This window comes from Leucoraja erinacea, unplaced genomic scaffold (assembly GCF_028641065.1).
Source record: "Leucoraja erinacea ecotype New England unplaced genomic scaffold, Leri_hhj_1 Leri_518S, whole genome shotgun sequence".
Taxonomy (NCBI): domain Eukaryota; kingdom Metazoa; phylum Chordata; class Chondrichthyes; order Rajiformes; family Rajidae; genus Leucoraja; species Leucoraja erinaceus.
The window spans coordinates 33,459-47,095 of NW_026576419.1; positions in this window are offsets into that span (position 1 = coordinate 33,459).

A 13,637-nucleotide genomic window follows, 5' to 3' on the forward strand; every position below is an offset into this window, starting at 1 on the left:
GTACACAAAAAAAATGTACCTAAAAGTAAGCAGGTACACAAAAAAGCTGGAGAAACTCAGCGGGTGCAGCAGCATCTATGGAGCGAAGGAAATAGGCAACGTTTCGGGACGAAACCCTTCTTCAGACGAGCAAGGTGAGCGCACCAAGAGCCAACACCGCCAGGCTGCAAGCCTAGCCTAGACCGTCTGAAGAAGGGTTTCGGCCCGAAACGTCGCCTATTTCCTTCGCTCCATAGATGCCGCTGCATCCGCTGAATTTCTCCAGCACTTTTGTCTAACCTTCTGAAAGTAAGCATGCAGGTACAGAAAGTTATGCCCCTGTCCCACTTAGGAAACCTCTGGAGACTTTGCGCCCCACCCAAGGTTTCCGTGCGGTTCCCGGAGGTTCCAAGAGGTTTTTGTCAGTCTTCCTACCTGCTTCCACTACCTGCAACCTCCGGCAACCACCTGCCACCTCCGGGAACCGCACGGAAACCTTGGGTGGGGCGCAAAGTCTCCAGAGGTTTCCGTTCAGGTTTCCTAAGTTGGACAGGGGCATAAGCATGCAGGTATTGAAAGTAAGCATGCAGGTACAGAAAGTAAGCATGCAGGTGATGAATGCAGGTGATGAAAGTAAGCATGCAGGTGATGAAAGTAAGCATGCAGGTGATGAAAGTAAGCATGCAGGTGATGAAAGTAAGCATGCAGGTGATGAAAGTAAGCATGCAGGTGATGAAAGTAAGCATGCAGGTGATGAAAGTAAGCATGCAGGTGATGAAAGTAAGCATGCAGGTGATGAAAGTAAGCATGCAGGTGATGAAAGTAAGCATGCAGGTGATGAAAGTAAGCATGCAGGTGATGAAAGTAAGCATGCAGGTGATGAAAGTAAGCATGCAGGTGATGAAAGTAAGCATGCAGGTGATGAAAGTAAGCATGCAGGTGATGAAAGTAAGCATGCAGGTGTGAAAGTAAGCATGCAGGTGATGAAAGTAAACATGCAGGTGTGAAAGTAAGCAGGCAGGTGATGAAAGTAAACATGCAGGTGATGAAAGTAAACATGCAGGTACAGAAAGTAAGCAGGCAGGTGATGAAAGTAAACATGCAGGTGATGAAAGGAAGCATGCAGATACTGAAGGTAGACAAAAATGCTGGAGAAACTCAGAAGGTGAGGCAGCATCTATGGAGCGAAGGAATAGGCGACGTTTTGGGTCGAGACCCTTCTTCAGACAGGTCGTTGTGGCTATCGCTCGAGGTCAAAGATACAAGATACATTTATTTGTCACATGTGCCAGTTGGCACAGTGAAATGTGATCGCCATACAATAAAATAAAGAACACAACACACAATAGAGTTCAACATAAAACATCCCCACACAGCAGAATCAAAGGTTTCCCTCTGCAAAGTCAGTCATCTTCCTCTGATGTCCCCCCGTGGTTGGGGCCTCCAGAGCCCTCCACAATCGCCGCTACGGGCAGTCTGCCACTCAGGCCCGCTCGCCGGGATGTTGGAAATCCGAAGTCGGACCGGGAGGCCAACCTCAGGCAGAGAATTCCACAGACTCACAACTCTCTGTGTGAAAAAGTGTTTCCTCATCTCCGTTCTAAATGGCTTACCCCTTATTCTTAAACTGTGGCAACTGGTTCTGGACTCCCCCAACACCAGGAATATGTTTCCTGCATCCAGACCATCACACAAACCAATCTCTCCCTTGCATTGACTCTTATCTTGACTACCTCACGCTGCCTCGGCAAAGTCAGCAACATATAATCAAGGACAAGTCGCACCTGGCCACTCCCTCTCCTCCCAACTCCGATCGGGAAAACACGCACCTCCAGATTCTGGAACAGTCTTCCCAGCTGTTATCAGGTAACTGAACCATCCTACCAACAACTAGTGAGCGGTCCTGAGCTGTTGTCGACCACATTGGAGACCCTCGGACTGTCTTTGATCGGACGTTCCCGGACTTTGTCTTGCACTAAATGTTTATCATGTTGTTCCCTTTATCCTGCATTCCCAAACTGTGGACGGCTCGATTGTAATCATGTATTGTCTTTCCGCTGACTCGTTAGCACGCAACAAAAGCTTTTCACTGTACCTCGGTACACGTGACAATAAACTGAACTCTCTACCTCATTGGAGACCATCGGACTATCTTTAATCAGACTTTAGACAATAGACAATAGGGTCAGGAGTAGACCATTTGGCCCTTCGAGCCAGCACCGCCATTCAATGTGATCATGGCTGATCATCCACAATCAGTACCCCGTTCCTGCCTTCTCCCCATATCCCCTGAATCCACTATTTTTAAGAGCCCTATCTAGCTCTCTCTTGAAAGCATCCAGAGAACCGGCCTCCACCACCGCCCTCTGAGGCAGAGAATTCCACAGCCTCACCACTCTCTGTGAGAAAAAGTGTTTCCTCATGTTTTTACATGTTTTTTCTCAAGCGTTTACTGATTTTACCTTGCACTAAACGTTATTCCCTTATCATGTGTAGGAAGAAACTATTGATGCTGGTTGAAACCGTAGATAGACACAAAAAGCCGGAGTAACTCAGCGGGACAGGGAGCATCTCTGGAGCGAAGCAATGGGTGGCGTTTCAGGTCGAGGCACTTCTTCAGATTGAAGAATGGTCTCGTCCTGAAATGTCACCCTTTTCTCATGCTGTCTGACCCACTGAGTTACTCCAGCCTTTAGTGTCTATCTTCTTTTATCACGTATATGTACACTGTAAATGGCTCGATTGTAATCACGTATTTAATCACGTGCTATATTTAAGAGGGAGTTAGATGTGGCCCTTGTGGCCAAGGGGATCAGAGGGTATGGAGAGAAGGCAGGTACGGGATACTGACTTGGATGATCAGCCATGATCATATTGAATGGCGGTGCAGGCCCGAAGGGCCGAATGGCCTACTCCTGCACCTAATTTCTATGTTTCTATGTATTGTCTTTCCGCTGACTGGTTAGCACGCAACAATAGCTTTTCTCTATACCTCGGTACACGTGACAATAAACTAAACTCAATAAACTCCTAGCGGAACATTAATGTTGAGGATTGTCGGAGAGAATGATTTGGCCTTTGTTGGGCAGGAAATCGAGGATCCAGTTGCAGAGATTAGTTCTGATTCCAAGTTCCATGAAGAGAGATACAAACTGCTGGGTAGATAAAAATGCTGGGGAAACTGACCACACAGAGGGTGAGATAAGCCTCTCTCCAAAAACATGACATTCTGAGAAGTACTTGGCGTTTGGCCCAGGAGTTCGCTCCAGCATTGTGCAGGGTCAGGGCCAGTGATTTTAGCTGACTCGTCCAAACAAGGGTCTCGACCCGAAACCTCGCCCATTCCTTCTCTCCAGAGGTGCTGCCTGTCCCGCTGAGTCACTCCAGCTATGGAGCGAAGGAATAGGCGAAGTTTTGGGCTGAGATCCTTCTTCAGACTGACGTGACTGACCTGGGGGTGGGGGGGGGGGGGGGGGGGGGGGGGGAAGAAGAAAGAAGGAGGTGGGCATGTGGGACAGCTGGGAAGCAAGCGCTGTCTGCGGAGGACGCTCAGCATCGCCAAGGACTGCTCTCACCCCAACCATGGACTGTTTACCCTCCTACCATCCGGGCGGCGCTACAGGTCTCTCCGTTGAGCCGAACCAGCAGGTCGAGGAGCAGTTTCTTCCTGGCGGCTGTCGCTCTACTCAACAACGTACCTCGGTGACTGCCAATCACCACCCCCCACCCGGTCCCCCCCCCCCCCCGGTGCCCCCCCCCCCAGTAGCCCCCCCGAATTTTCCCCCGCAGCAGCAGCAGCGCTCCACCACCGCTCCACCCCCCGCTCCGGACTCGGCCAGCTTATTATTTTTTTTATTCAAATCGTTTGCTATGTCGCTCTTCAAGGGAGATGCTAAATGCATTTCGTTGTCTCTGTACTGTACACTGACAATGACAATTAAAATTGAATCTGAATCTGAAGGGGAGGGGAAGGAGGGAGAAAGCAGGGACTACCTGAAATTGGAGAAGTCAATGTTGATACCGCTGGGGTGTAAACTACCCAAGCGAAATACGAGGTGCTGCTCCTCCAATTTACGGTGGGACTCACTCTGGCCATGGAGGAGGCACAGGACAGAAAGGTCAGATTCGGAATGGGAGGGGGAGTTGAAGTGCTGAGCCACCGGGAGATCAGGTTGGTTATTGCGAACTGAGCGGAGGTGTTGGGCGAAGCGGTCTCCAAGCCTGCGCTTGGTCTCACCGATATAGAGCAGCTGACACCTAGAGCAGCGGATGCAATAGATGAGGTTGGAGGAGGTGCAGGTGAACCTCTGCCGCACCTGGAAAGACTGCTTGGGTCCTTGGATGGCGTCGAGGGGCGAGATAAAGCGACAAAGCTGGAGTGACTCAGCGAGTCAGTCAACATCTCTGCAGAAAAGGAATAGGCGACGTTTCGGGTCGAGAACCTTCTTCAGACTCAGAGACAGGGGAGAGGGAAACTACAGGTGTGAAAATGTACAGAAGAAATTGGAGCCTGTAATGGTCCATTGTTAGCTGTGGAAGAGGTGATAACAAAGGGATATGCACAGTGAAACTAGCAGGACCCGCAGGAGATGCAACACCTGTCCCTTTACCCCCCCCCCCCCCCCCCCCGACCCCATCCAAAGACCCAAACAGTCTTTCCAGGTGAGGCCTGCACCTCCTGCAACCTCATCTAATGCATCCGCTGTTCCAGGTGCCAACATCTCTACATCGGCGAGACCAAGGGCATGCTCGGCGATCGTTTCGCTGGACACCTCCACTCAGTCCGTCTTAACCCACCTGATCTCCTGGTGGCTCACCCCTTCAACTCCCCTTCCCATTCCCAATCTGACCTTTCTGTCCTGGGTTTCCTCAGAGTGAGGCCCAGCGCAAATTGGGGGGAACAGCACCTCATATTTCGCTTGGGTAGTTTGAACACCAAAGATATGAATGTTGAAACATAGAAACATTAGGTGCAGGAGTAGAGGCCATTCGGCCCTTCGAGCCTGCACCGCCATTCAATATGATCATGGCTGATCATCCAACTCAGTATCCTGTTCCTGCCTTCTCTCCATACCCCCTGATCCCTTTAGCCACAAGGGCCACATCTAACTCTCTCTTAAATATAGCCAATGAACTGGCCTCAACTACCTTCTGCGGCAGAGAATTCCAGAGATTCACCACTCTCTGTGTGAAAAAAGTTTTCCTCATTCGGTCCTAAAAGATTTCCCCCTTATCCTTAAACTATTGACTTCTCTAACTTCAGGTAGCCCTTTCTTTCTCCTTCCATCCCCTCCCCCTTCCCAGTTCTCCCGCCAGTGTTACTGTCTCCGACAATATTCTTTCCTTGTCCCTGACATCAGTCTTCTACTTCTTCTTGCGTATGGCGTGCACAGCCTAAAGTTGTAAGACAACTTGTTCTATTTGATCTTCCATTTGTGCACGCCTGGTTGAAACAGGGTGGGACCCACGTGAAGGTTGCAATCTCAGACATCAGTCTGAAGAAGGGTCACGAGCCGAAACGTCGCCAATTCCTTCTCTCCATAGATGCTGCCACACCCGCTGAGTTTCGCCAGGACCTTGTGTCTACCTTCAATATCCATCCTGCTAGGTTGTCCATGAGGTTGGAGATGAGCTTGGATAGGATAAGGGTGTTTAACACGGAGCTGTAGTCTATGAATAGAAGTCTGATGTAGGTGTCTCTCTTGCCCAGGTTCTCCGGGGATGAGTGTAGGACCTGGGAGATTTCGTTTATAGACAACAGGTGCAGGAGGAGGCCATTCGGCCCTTCGAGCCAGCACCGCCATTCAATGTGATCATGGCTGATCATCCCCAATTAGTAGCCCGTTCCTGCCTTCTCCCCATAATCCCCCGGACCCCTGACCCCGCTATCTTTAAGAGCCCTATCTAACTCTCTCTTGAAAGTATCCAGAGAGCCAGCACCGCCAATGGCTGATCATCCCCCGTAGCCCGTTCCTGCCTTCCCCCTCTCTTGAAAGTATCCATAGAACCGCCTTCCTTCGCCCCCTTTCCTCCCCTCCTCTCTCCCCCTCTGACCCCACTCACCCCGCTCCACCCCCTCCTCTCTCCCCCTCCTCCCTCCCTCCCCCCCCCTCCCCTCCGTTTCCCATCCTCTCCCTCCCCACCCCCTGCCTGTGTGTGTGGTGGGAGGGGGGGGGGGGGGGGGGGGGGGGTTAGTGTGTGTGTGTGACGCCACAGGCCGCCCTCCCCCGCAACTGCACGTTGAGGGGACGGGACCCAACGCAACTCACATTGCCGTTGTCTATAAATTGATGCGTTTGACTTGCTTTAGCATTTAGTTTAGAGATACAGTTTAGAGATTTAGTGAGTATAGAAGTTGGGATGTAATGTTAAAATTGTACAAGGCATTGGTGAGGCCAAATCTGGAGTATGGTGTACAATTTTGGTCGCCCAATTATAGGAAGGATGTCAACAAAATAGAGAGAGTACAGAGGAGATTTACTAGAATGTTGCCTGGGTTTCAACAACGAAGTTACAGAGATAGGTTGAATAAGTTAGGGCTTTATTCTCTGGAGCGCAGAAGGTTAAGGGGGGACTTGATAGAGGTCTTTAAAATGATGAGAGGGATAGACAGAGTTGATGTGGACAAGCTTTTCCCTTTGAGAATAGGGAAGATTCAAACAAGAGGACATGACTTCAGAATTAAGGGACAGAAGTTTAAGGGTAATATGAGGGGGAACTTCTTTATTCAGAGAGTGGTAGCGGTGTGGAATGAGCTTCCAGTGGAAGTGGTGGAGGCAGGTTCATTGGTATCATTTAAAAATAAATTGGATAGGCATATGGATGAGAAGGGAATGGAGGGTTATGGTATGAGTGCAGGGGCAGGTGGGACTAAGGGGAAAAAAAGTTGTTCGGCATGGACTTGTAGGGCCAAGATGGCCTGTTTCCGTGCTGTAATTGTTATATGAGATATGGAGTGAAAAACAGGCCATTCGGACCACCGCGTCCATGCTGATCACCCATTTATACTAGTTCTGAAGAAGCGTCTGAAGGAAGGGTCTCGACCCGAAACATCCCCCATTCCTTCTCCCCAGAGATACTGCCTGTCCCGCTGAGTTACTCCAGCATTTTTGTGTCTACCTGCAGTTCCTTCCCACACCACTAGTTGTGTGTTATCCCACTTCCTCATCCACTTCCCTACACACTCGGGGCAATTTACAGGCGGGCCGATCAACCTGCAAACCCGCAGGTCTTTGGGATGTTGTGGGGTGAAACCGGAGCACCCGGAGGAAACCCACTCGGTCACAAGGAGAACGTGCAAACTCCGCACAGGCTAGACGTCAGCAGCCGAGGTCAGGATGGAACGCGGGTCTCTGGCGCTGTGAGGCAGCAGCTCTACCCGCTGCACCGCCGTGCCTCAGTGTGGCAGACGCACGTTCTCTGCGACTAGATAACTTCTGGCCTGCCTTCAACGTTCTCTCTACCTCCTGCTTACAATAGGCTCTTGTGTTTTTCTTTCACATCATCTTTGAACATATCATCTTTGAAACATATAAGATTATTATGGGTTTGGACACGCTAGAGGCAGGAAACATGTTCCCGATGTTGGGGGAGTCCAGAACCAGGGGCCACACACAGTTTAAGAATAAGGGGTAAGCCATTTAGAACAGAGACAAGGAAACAAATTTCCTCACAGAGAGTGGTGAGTCTGTGGAATTCTCTGCCTCAGGGCGGATACTTTCAAGAGAGAGTTAGATAGGGCTCTTAAAGATAGCGGAGTCAGGGGATATGGGGAGAAGGCAGGAACGGGGTACTGATTGAGGATGATCAGCCATGATCACATTGAATGGCGGTGCTGGCTCAAAGGGCCGAATGGCCTACTCCTGCACCTATTGTCTATTGTCTATTGAACATGACGATGACCCAACTAACTCAAGTGGATCTGATGGTTTGATAACGATTTCTTGAAAGGCTTTCTGTTAAATTTTCTTTGATTGACCGACAATGATCTCAGATGAGTTCAATTTGCTCAGACGATTCTAATGTTTCATGGACAACGTTTGAATTCTTCAATCAATGTACCTTTTGTTTCAATATAGTTCGCAGTTCAGTTTAGTTTATGGATGCGACGTTTAAACATGACATCGGAGATGTCCTCATCCTTTAGGCAATGGGGGTTCCCCATCTTCCATTATAGATGAGGCTCTCACTAAGGTCTCCTCGATATCCCGCAGCTCCGCTCTCACTCCCCCTCCCCCCATTCGTAACAAGGACCGAGTCCCCCTTGTCCTCACCTTCCACCCCATCTACCGTCGCCTACACCATATAATCCTCCAACATTTTTGCCACCTCCAATGGGATCCCACCGCTGGCCACATCGTCCCATCTCCCCCTCGTTCTGCTTTCCGCAGAGACCGTTCCCTCCCGAAACTACCTGGTCAACTCGTCCCTTCCCACCCAAACCCACCACCCCCTCTCCCCAAGTACTTTTTCCCCTGCAACCGCAGGAGATGCAACACCTGTCCCTTTACCTCCCCCCTCGATTCCATCCAAGGATCTGAACAGTCTTTCCAGGTGAGGCAGAGGTTCACTTGCACCTCCTGCAACCTCACCTACAGTATCCACTCTTCCAGGTGTGAATATCTCTACATCGGCGAGACCAAGGGCAGGCTTGGCGATCGTTTCGCCGAACACCTCCGCTCAGTCCGTCTTAACCTACCCGATCTCCCGGTGGCTCAGCACTTCAACTCCCCCTCCCATTCCCAATCTGACCTTTCTGTCCTGGGCCTCCTCCATTGCCAGAGTGTGGCCCAGCGCAAATTGGAGGAGGAGCAGCACCTCATATTTCGCTTGGGTAGTTTACACCCCAGCGGTATGAACGTTGACTTCTCTAACTTCAGGTAGCCCTTGCTTTCTCTCTCCATCCCCTCCCCCTTCCCAGTTCTCCCACCAGTCTTACTGTCTCCGACTACATTCTATCTGTGTCCCGCCCTCTCCCCTGACATCAGTCTGAAGAAGGGTCTCGACCCGAAACGTCACCCGTTCCTTCTCTCCAGAGATGCTGCCTCACCCGCTGAATTAAATGTTTCCTCGTCTCCAGAGAAAACCCACGTGGCCACGGGGAGAACATGCAAACTCCGAACAGGCAGCACCCGTAGTCAGGATAGCACCTGGGTCTCTGGTCTGCTGCTGCGCCACCGTGCTCGCTGTTCCCTGTGTCTCCACAGGGTGGCGGCACCTGCTGTAAACGGCAGAGCTGTCCCCAATAGCTTAGAACACATGGCAGCACATGACTCAGCTGGTCAGGAAGCGGATGTGGGGAGAGAGAGACAGAGTGTCTAGGTGCAGGCTCGATTGTAATCATGTAGAGTCTCTCCGCTGAAGTGATAGCACGCAACAAGAGCTATAGAAAACATAGAAAATAGATGCAGGAGTTGGCCATTCGGCCCTTCGAGCCTGCACCGCCATTCAATATAGAAACATAGAAATTAGGTGCAGGAGTAGGCCATTCGGCCCTTCGAGCCTGCACCGCCATTCAATATGATGATGGCTGATCATCCAACTCAGTATCCCATACCTGCCTTCTCTCCATACCCCCTGAACCCCTTAGCCACAAGGGCCACATCTATCTCCCTCTTAAATATAGCCAATGAACTGTGGCCTCAACTACCCTCTGTGGCAGAGAGTTCCAGAGATTCACCACTCTCTGTGTGTGAAAAGTTGGATGATCATGGCTGATCATCCAACTCGGTATCCTGTACCTGCCTTCTCTCCATACCCCCTGATCCCTTTAGCCACAAGGGCCACATCTAAATCCCTCTTAAATATAGCCAAATGAACTGTGGCCTCAACTACCTTCTGTGGCAGAGAATTCCACAGATTCACCACTCTCTGTGTGTGAAAGAAAATGTTTTTCTCATCTCGGTCCTAAAATATTTCCCCTTTATCCTTAAACTGTGTGTGTGGCCCTTTGTTCTGGACTTCCCCAACATCGGGAACAATCTTCCTGCATCTAGCACTGTCCAACCCCTTAAGAATTTTGTAAGTTTCTATAAGCAGTATCGCAGCATAAGGAGCAGAATGGCCAGGTTTTGCAACAGCATCTTCCCCCGAGCCATCAGACTCTTGAATTCCATGTAATGTGTCGCCACTATTATCTATTTTATCTTTTTATCCATGTTATCTTTGTATCTCTTTTATCCTTTTGTCATTTTATGTTGCACGGTGAGCCAGATGCAACGAAATTTCGTTCAGACTTGCATTTGCTGGTGTATTTTTGAATGACAACAGTCTTTGATCGATTGATCGATTGATTGATTGATTGATTGGAGACGGCAGCAGAGGTCAAATAAATATTTAAGTCATTTTTAAACAAACACGCAGCTCACGTTTTGCACTATTTCCAAGGTTTTGGCACATCCAAAAAAAGAAGAGTAAGGATCCGAAGACGGTTTGAAGGGAGGAGAGAGGGTGTCCAGAGCAGAATGGCACGCCTCCAACACAAAACATGCTGCAATCAGAGTCACGGAGAGGTGGCAGCGGGCACTGGTCATGGCACGTGGCTGGGGCAGGGGTGGGGGGGTGGGGACAGAGGGGGGGGCGGGGGTGAGGGAGCGGGTACAGTGTAGGGACGCACACAGGAGCGGGGGGAGGCAGGTATACACACACACACATCCATACACACACCCTACACGCACACTTAGACACACACACACTAATATACACACACACATCCATACATGCATTCACCTTACAGGGACACACACACCCCATACTCTCACATCCACTCACTCATATACACACACACACATCCATACATGCATTCACCTTACAGGAACACATACACACCCATACTCTCACATACACTCACTCATATACACACACACATCCATACACGCATTCACCTTACACGCACACATACACAACCATACACACATACTCTCTCACACACACACTCATACACACACACACATAAATCCATACACGCATTCACCTTACACACACACATACTCACACACACACACGCACACACATCCATATACGCACTCACCTTACACGCGCACATACACACCCATACACACATACTCTCACACATTCATACACACACACATACTCATGTACACACATACACACACGCACTCGCCTTACACATACTCACACACACACACACCCATATGCACACACTCATACACACACCCCATACACACACACTCATACACACCCCCCATACACACACACTCATACACACATATCCACACAATCATATATATATATATATATAGACATATGCACACACGCACACAGACATATGCATACACACACTCACATGGACATTTGCACAAACACACACACACACACACACACAGAACCAGAGGGACTTACGCATGGACAGACACATGCACACAGTACGCAGAAGTCTGAAGGGTTCTCCAGAGACGCTGCCTGACCCGCTGAGTTACTCCAGCACTTTGTGTCTTTTCTACACACAGATAGACACAAACACAAATTATACAGCCAGCCACACACACACACACACACACACATATATATATATATATATACACACACACACACACATACATATATATATATATATATATATATATACAGACAAACACACAGCCAAACACTCACCACTCTACGCACACAATCACTGACACACATACAGGCAGTCACGCACACACACACACACGTGCACAGGCACACACACATGTACGCACATCAGCAGACGCATGCACATCTGGTTCAAATTCACGGGCAACAAGTGTATACAGACCAACCCTTAAAGCAAAGGCATCAATCCACTGTAGTGACAACATCAACACACATACACAACCAGCCATTGGATGGTGACTCACTCGGGTGCGGGTACGGGTTCCAGGCGGTGGGTAAGGTTGAGGATTCGTGGGTTCTAGTTAGAGTTTTACGGTTCTGGTGATGGCGTGGGATGGGGAGATTGCAACCTTCACGGGGTCCGCCCTGTTTCGAAGAATGCAATCAACCCGGTGTGCGTAATGAAATAAGATCAAATAGAACAAGTTGTCCAACAACATTAGGCTCTGCACGCCATACGCAAGAAGAAGAAGAATGTTCTGGGATCCATGGTTCTGTTTATGGGATCCATGGTGATGGGATCCATGGTGATGGGATCCATGGTGATGGGATCTATGGTTATGGGATCCATGGTTCTGGGATCTATGGTGATGGGATCTATGGTTATGGGATCCATGGTGATGGGATCTATGGTTATGGGATCCATGGTTCTGGTTAAGGGATCTATGGTGATGGGATCCATGGTTCTGGGATCCATGGTGATGGGATCTATGGTTATGGGATCCATGGTTCTGGGATCTATGGTGATGGGATCTATGGTTATGGGATCCATGGTGATGGGATCTATGGTTATGGGATCCATGGTTCTGGTTAAGGGATCTATGGTGATGGGATCTATGGTGATGGGATCCATGGTGATGGGATCCATGGTTATGGGATCTATGGTTCTGGTTAAGGGATCTATGGTACTGGTGTAGGATTCTAAGGTTTTGGTTATGAGTTCAATGGTTCTGGCTGTGGGTATCTAGAGTACTGGTTGGTGGTATCCAGAGTACTGGTTAGGGTTCTAGGGTTGTGGGTAGAGGATCTAGAATTCTGGTAAGAGAATCCATGGACCTGGTTAGGAGATCCATAGTTTTGGGTTGGTTGATCTATTGTTCTGGTTAGGGTTATAGGGTTGTGTTTGGAGGAATTGAGGGTACTGGTGTAGGTTCTAGTTATGAGATCTCGAGTTCTGGTTGAGATATCTATGGTTCTGGTTAGGTGGTCTGCTGTTCTGGTTAGAGTGGGGTTCTAGGATTGTGGTGAGTGGGCCTAGGGTTCTGGTTAAGAGATCTAGGGTTCTGTTTAGAGGATATAAGGTACTGGTTAGGGTTCCAAGGTTGTGGTTGCGGGATCCATGTTTCTGGTGTGGGAGGTCTAAGTTTCTGGTTGGGTGGTCTCAAGGGCCTGTCCCACTTACACGACTCTTTCGGTGACTTGCCGGCACCCGTACTTGGTGGTTGCAGGTTGCCGAAAATGTTCAACATGTTGAAAATCCAGTGGCGACCAGAACAAGGTACTACTCTTTGGTCGACTACTCAAGACCGTACAGGCTTCACCCCGCGACATGTTGCCAGGGTGTCATCTGTACGGGCGTGAGTTGTCTCCTTAGTCGCCCAAAGAGTCATAACGTCGTTCTGGTCCCCGCTGAATTTTCAACATATCGAACATTTTCAGTGACCTATGAGCGTAGGGAAGATTCAAACAACAGGACATGATTTGAGAATTAAGGGACAAAGGTTTAGGGGTAACATGAGGGGGAACTTCTTTACTCAGAGAGTGGTAGCTGCATGGAATGAGCTTCCAGTGGAAGTGGTGGAGGCAGGTTGGATTTTATCATTTAAAAATAAATTGAACAGGTATATGGACGGGAAAGGAATGGAGGGTTTATGGTCTGAGTGCAGGTAGATGGGACTAGGTGAGTGTAAGTGTTCGGCACGGACTAGAAGGGACGAGATGGCCTGTTTCCGAGCTGTAATTGTTATATGGTTATAAAAAGACACGTAAGTGGGACAGGCCCTTCAGTTTCTGGTTGGGAGGTCTGTGTTTCTGGTTGGGAGGTCTGTTTCTACCTGGGAGGTCTG